Here is a 6605-nt window from a genome sequence, read left to right on the forward strand (position 1 = left end):
ACTTATTGACATAAATTCATGAAATAGTAGTTCAATAAAATTTTGAATGCAAGTCAACAAACAAGATGACATGGCCTTTCTCCTGTGACCAGTCTCGACATGGTTAAGTAACAGATTTCAGCTTTTAGCTTGCACAGATGATGAACTTGAGCAGGAAAGGATAACAAAAGAGACAGATGGGGATGGAAATGAAAACCACAAGGAGGTTATTGTTATAAGAGATTCTTTAGTATGGAACATGAATAGGATAGTATGTGGGGTAAATTGGGAGTGAGAATTAGATTATGTTATCCAGGAACAGAGGCAGATATAACCGAAAGAGCAAGTAATATAGTAGATGGTGCCAGCAGTTATACAGTCTGTGTAGTGCACATAAGGGCCAATGATGTAGAGAAGGGTACATCAGAATAGCTTATTGTTACGTACGATGCATTAACAAAGGTATTCACAAAACAAAAAGCCATAATAACTTTTGTCAGGGATACTGCCAAGACTTAGCTGTCAGGATAAAATTATTATAAGTAGGTTAGGAATGGCAGTGTCAAAAAAAATGCAAACAAGAATATAAGAATGATACAACTATACATAAATCATCCCTACATGACTTTCAATACTAAAATTTAATGTTACACTGTAAAAAGCATACTTGACTTTACTATTACTGCAATTCGAGGTTATATATTCCTGACTATTGGTATGTAGTTTATCATAATATCATGGTCATGTCATGGTAGGTATTAATGTAGTGCAACTAACAGCTTACGACGTGAAACTATTACAGACTCTTGCTACGACTTCAGTCGGACTGACTGACCTCATAACTATTTTGTACTTATGCATTTTACAGTGCAAGATTAAATTTTAATATTGAAAGTCAGGTAGAAATGATCTATGTATAGTTGTATCATCCCTATATTCTTGTTTGGATTCTTTTTGGCACTGCTATCCCTACATCATTTTACATTTACAAAATCTTATATTACTTGTATTTAAATAAGAAAGGGGCTGGCTTATTTGCAAGGGCTATTAACTTAACTCTAAGACAAACTTTAAACTAGAGCCAAACTAATGAAAGAAAAATAAATAGAAAGGGATATAGTTTGAGAACAAGGTATAACAGTAGTTTATTATTATTGTAATGCTAGAAGTATAAGAAATAAAATAGATGACTCTAGAGCACTGGATAGAACAGAAGATTTTGATATAATGAGAATAACTGATACCTGGCTTCATGTAGACAGTTTTGATGACAAGAATTTTTTGAAATAGGTGTTATAGATTAGTAAGGATAGAGTACTTAAAAAGGGAGGGAAAGAGTGGATTTTATATGAAAAATGTAAGTTACAGTCTGTTCAAGTTGATGATATCACAGCTAATAATAATGAAGTCGAATTTATTTGGGTTTCTGTTAGTAGTTAAAAGGGGAAAAGGCTTACAGTTGAAATTTGTTAAAAACCACTGGGTGAAACTGATGAAATCAATGAGAAACTCTGCAGCAAGATAAAAAATTCAACTCTTGATGAGGTTATAATTATGGGATATAGACTGGGAAATGTTAGAGTTAAATCAAGAGAGAAACAGGTTTTTAGAAACTGTTCAGGATTGGTTTTATCAACAATTTGTTAGGGAACCTGCTAGGAACAATGCTATTTTAGAATTATTGTTAACATCTAATAAAGAAATGGTTGATAGGATAGAGATTTGGTGCAAGTTATCATTGCTTAATTAGATTTGCTGTTTTAGTGTACATGGTGATAATAAATAATGAGATTTTAGTTCCAAATTTAAAAAAAAAGCCAATTCTGAAGACAAGAATTATCTGCTGTAAACTGGGAAACTGAATTAGTTGGAGATGCTGATCAAACATGGAATATTTTTTTATATAAATTCTTAAATATTCGAGATAAACATGTTCCTTATAAACAAAAATATATGGCTACAATTACAAAACCAGTTGGCTCACAAAGGGTTTTATGAATAATATCAAAGAAAAGCATTATAAGTTTAAACTGACTGCGATTATAGGAGATTTGAAAAATGACAAAAGATCAAGAGAGTTGGTCAAACAAGAAATCAGGTAATAAAAAAAACCATATGAATAAAGTTGACTACAAATGTAAAAATTAATAGTAAGAATTTCTTCAAATACATTAAGGGTAAGCAAAATGTAGGATAGAAGTAGAGCCTTTGAGAAATGATACAGGAAGTCTGATAAAATTTAATAACCCATCAATCTCCTAATCTCATGATTATGGGATGGCTATAATTCATTGGTTAGGTCATATTTGGATTACTGTGTTCAGTTTGGTTTGTTTGAATTTCGTGCAAAGCTACATGAGGGCTATCTACATTACCTCTCCCTAATTTAGCAGTGATAGAGTAGAGGAAAGCAGCTGGTCAACACCATCCATCACCAAGTCATGTGCCACTCATTTACTAATGAATATTGGGATCGACTGTCACATTATAATGCTAACATGGCTGAAATGGCAAGCATTTTCAGTGACAGGGATTTGAACCCGAGATCCTCAGATTGTGAGTTAAGCACCTTTACTACCAGGCTATGCTAGACCTGTATTATGTTCAGTCTTGGGCTCCTTACCTTCAAAAAAGACACTTAATAATTATTGGGAAGGGTTCAGAGGATTATTAAATTCTAATTTTTCTTCAGTTTTTACTAATAAAGATTTAAGCAATATCCCTCATCCTGAATAGTTGCTAAATGGAAACAAGAGTAAAGAAGATGATCATATTAATTCTGAGATTGTGAAAAAAAGTTGAAAAGTTTAGAGAATGATAAAGCTCATGGGCCAGATAATATTTATGCAAAGGTTTTGAAAGAGCTTAGGATTGTATACATGAGCCAATTGCTAGAATTTTTCCAAGTCCTTGAACACCAAGAAGGAACCCTCAACAGCTGCTGCACTTGAAATTCATTTAGGCAGGATTAGAGTAAATTAATCCACGAGACCTTTTTTTTCTTTTCATTAGCTCTGTTTTTGTGTGACAGCATTACCAAGCATGGGGCGTACATATACCCGATTCTATTTTATTACTCATCAGGATCTCTACCAGCCTACCCTCAAATTGAAATTCTTTTATGCAGGATTACATTAAATTAATCTATAAGACCTTGGGTATGGTAAAATACATCAATAAATTAGATCTTGGTCAAGAGATGATGGAGCTATGAGCTAAAAGTTTGTACTTCAAAAATACTCTGAGCCATTCTATGAGCCACTATGTTGTGGCTAAAAATTGTTCTTGTAATTATAGGCCTGATGGTCTTAAGTCAGAGATAGGAAAAGATTTTGAAGTCTAATAAAAGATGCTTTGCAAACTCATTTAACAAATAAATAATTTTGTTAGATAGTCGGCATTGTTTCACTAAGGGAAAATCTTGCCTTACTAAATTTTTAACATTCTTTGAAGATGTTATTGTTTATATATAAATGAGGGTGCAGGTGTGGAATTGGTATCTGGATTTTCATAAAATAATTGACAAAGTTTGTTATAAAAGTTATCTCTGTAGGTGTGGGGGATAAATTGACTCATTGGATAGCAAACTGGCTATATAGAAGAAAACCGAGGGTTGTTATAAATGTTAATCAGTGAAACTGGATTAAGATCACGAATGGGTATCTCAGGAATCAGAGTTACGACCTTTGCTTTTTGATTTATACCACTGACATAGATGAAGGAATGATCAATAGATTTCAATCTGCTGATGAAAACAAAGTTTTGGGTGTTGCTGGCTGTGAGAAGGATGCTACTGCTTTACAAAAGGTTGTTATAAATGTTAATCAGTGAAACTGGATTAAGATCACGAATGGGTATCTCAGGAATCAGAGTTACGACCTTTGCTTTTTGATTTATACCACTGACATAGATGAAGGAATGATCAATAGATTTCAATCTGCTGATGAAAACAAAGTTTTGGGTGTTGCTGGCTGTGAGAAGGATGCTACTGCTTTACAAAAGGATCTGGATTATTTAGTGGCTTGGATGAATAAACAGCAGATGACTTTTAGTAATAAATGAAATGTAACATAGGTGTGATATCACAATTTGAATTATGAGTATAATGTTGATGGAAATAGTCTTAATAGCATTACGGAGGAATAAGATCGTGGTGTCTTGGTTCAATCAGTCCCTTAAGCCATCCAAGCAATGAGCTGTTGCTAGTGGCAAGGCAAATAGGATTTTAGATTGTATCTACAGAATTATTGAATAAAAGTCTAAAGAGGTTATAATGTCATTGGTTAGGCCGCATTTGGAGTACTGTGTTCTATCTTGGCCTCATTACCTTAGAAAGGGCACTGAACTGTTGGGAAGGGTTCAAAGAAAGGCTACTAGAATGATACCTGGGATAGAAAGGTTAAGGACAGATTAAGATGTGTGAAATTGTTTACTCTTCAAAAAAAATTAAGAGAGATCTGATTGAGGTGTTTAATATTGTTAAGGGAATTGATATATAGTGTTGATGCTTCATCTTTTTTCATATTTAATAGTGAGAATGGTAAGACTATGGGACATAAATATAAATTGTCAGGATAGGAGTCATCTTCAGCTAAAACAGCTTTATTTCTCTAACAAGGTAGGTGATCTTTGGAACAGGTTGCATTCATATGTGGTAGTTGTAGTTAATTTAAGAAAGTTTAATATGTCAATAAACAAGTAACAAGTAGTAAGTTATTATTCTTAAAACTTTATGGTGCCATGAACAGTAGAAAACACTGACAAAGTGAGAAAGCAAATCATCCATTCTAACAATCTTAAAATTTAATTGTTACAGCTAAGAGAAAAGGTGACCTTGATAAACTTAACTGCTTTCTTTCACCTTTAATTCAAACTGCTAAAAGTAAAAGTGGGAATGTAAACTTTATATGTGTAGGCAATACTTCACCATGTTTACATCATCAGAGAAAAACCCATAATAAACACAGACTTACAAAAACTTTTCAAAATCAGAAGTTAAGAGCAGCCAGTTAGATTTGGTCTAATTACAAAAATATCTAAACAAAATTATCTGATACTCACACCTTTTTCTCTCTTTTTAAAATCTAGAATAATAATATCAAAACTTTTCACCACATTCATTTTGAAGAGAAAGTACACGTAGTAATGAGTGGAGTATGCATTTTCTTACAGCAGAAAATGAGAAATAAAACTACTGTAACATTCATTGTCTAAGATCTAAATATTTTCTATCTTAGGTACTGCATGTATTTCTTTTCATATTTTAATTGTCATGCAATACCTTTTTTTCACTTCAGTTCATACACGTCTCTATACTCTCACTACAATTAAAATGAGCACAAGTCTTTATGTTTGGAAAACCTTATTCATTAACAAGTATTCTAACTTTCATTCAGTCATAAAAGATCCATTTACATTTTATAATAAAACTAATCAAAGATAAAAATATACTTCCATTAAAAGATTATGCTTGTTCTTTTAACTTAATTTCAAACAGAATAATCATCCCTACTTCCTAGACTAGACTGTTATTAAAGTTGTTGAGTTTTATATTACAAATGAAAATTTAAATGTGATTAACCTGAATCAACCTTAGGACGTTTTTTCAAGATCAAGTTAGTTACTACCTAGCTTCAGTTAATAACATTTCAAATAATACTAATAACCTAGCAATAATATTAGTATTACTTATTATTTCCTACTCAGTCTTTCCACTGTTAATTCATTATTTAATTTCAAATTATAAAAAAAATCATAATTGTTACTAGGTTTTTACCTTTAACAGCTTTGTGTCTATATTATTATTGCCGAAAACTTAAACTTTACGTTGTCACACTCACTTTAACTTTGATTTAAAACCCTTACTATACTAAGTACTATTGGTTGCAATTTCAGATTAAGCTCCACAACTCGCTAACTAACGTAAAAAATTACGCCCAATCACACTACTCATCAAATCAGTATACCTGACGTAACACTGAGTGTGATTATTTTCATCGAGCAGTAAATACATTACATTAACTGGACTCGAAAAGCACGTTTTTACATCCAATTATAATTTACGAGTACCTGTAAGTGTAATATTAACCTTGAACTAAGATCCCTCTTCCTTAATCTCATAGTCATACTACTAGTACTACAACTTACAAGTGCAACTTACAAATATTATTTGTTTGTTTTATTCGTTACAGTTACCCTTTTCTATTTAAATTAATAATTAATATAATCTTTTTTTTTTAATCTAAAGTGATTTTCAACATAAGTATCGTGATTATTTTATATATATATCTCTATATATATATTACCTGAAAAAAGAAGCACTGTCTGATAGTGATACGATAATACACGTTATACCTTCCTTATAAAATTAGTCACAAGACAGTTCATATTTCACGTAACTTATGACGTTATAACCGAACTATTCACCCCATTTTCCCAATATCGTACGATAATGTGACTTGCGCAAAAATATTCGGTACAAAATTGGTCTTCACCACGCAAAACAAAAACAAGCAAATACAAGTTATGCAAATACATAGAAAGAAATCGAGAAAGTAAAATAATTATGCTTCTCACTGTAAGCTAGTCATTGAAAAATTGAATTTTTTCTGTGAAAAAATATTGTA

General features: G+C 31.8%; 1 protein-coding gene across 3 annotated transcripts in view; it reads right to left on the reverse strand.

The window, feature by feature from the left end:
- Positions 1 to 6399, reverse strand: part of LOC106464361 (1-acyl-sn-glycerol-3-phosphate acyltransferase delta-like) — an 82063-nt gene extending 75664 nt beyond the window's left edge. Inside the window, exon 1 of one of the 3 annotated variants that reach the window (XM_013924497.2) lies at positions 6285 to 6399. The gene's annotated coding sequence lies outside the window, so the exon portion shown is untranslated. Of the gene's footprint in view, positions 1 to 5755; positions 6089 to 6284 lie in introns of those variants that run through there. The other 2 variants (XM_013924496.2, XM_013924498.2) reach the window with 2 other exon arrangements.
- Between the last annotated feature and the right edge of the window lie 206 nt (positions 6400 to 6605).

Source organism: Limulus polyphemus, unplaced genomic scaffold, assembly GCF_000517525.1.
Source record: "Limulus polyphemus unplaced genomic scaffold, Limulus_polyphemus-2.1.2 Scaffold1627, whole genome shotgun sequence".
Taxonomy (NCBI): domain Eukaryota; kingdom Metazoa; phylum Arthropoda; class Merostomata; order Xiphosura; family Limulidae; genus Limulus; species Limulus polyphemus.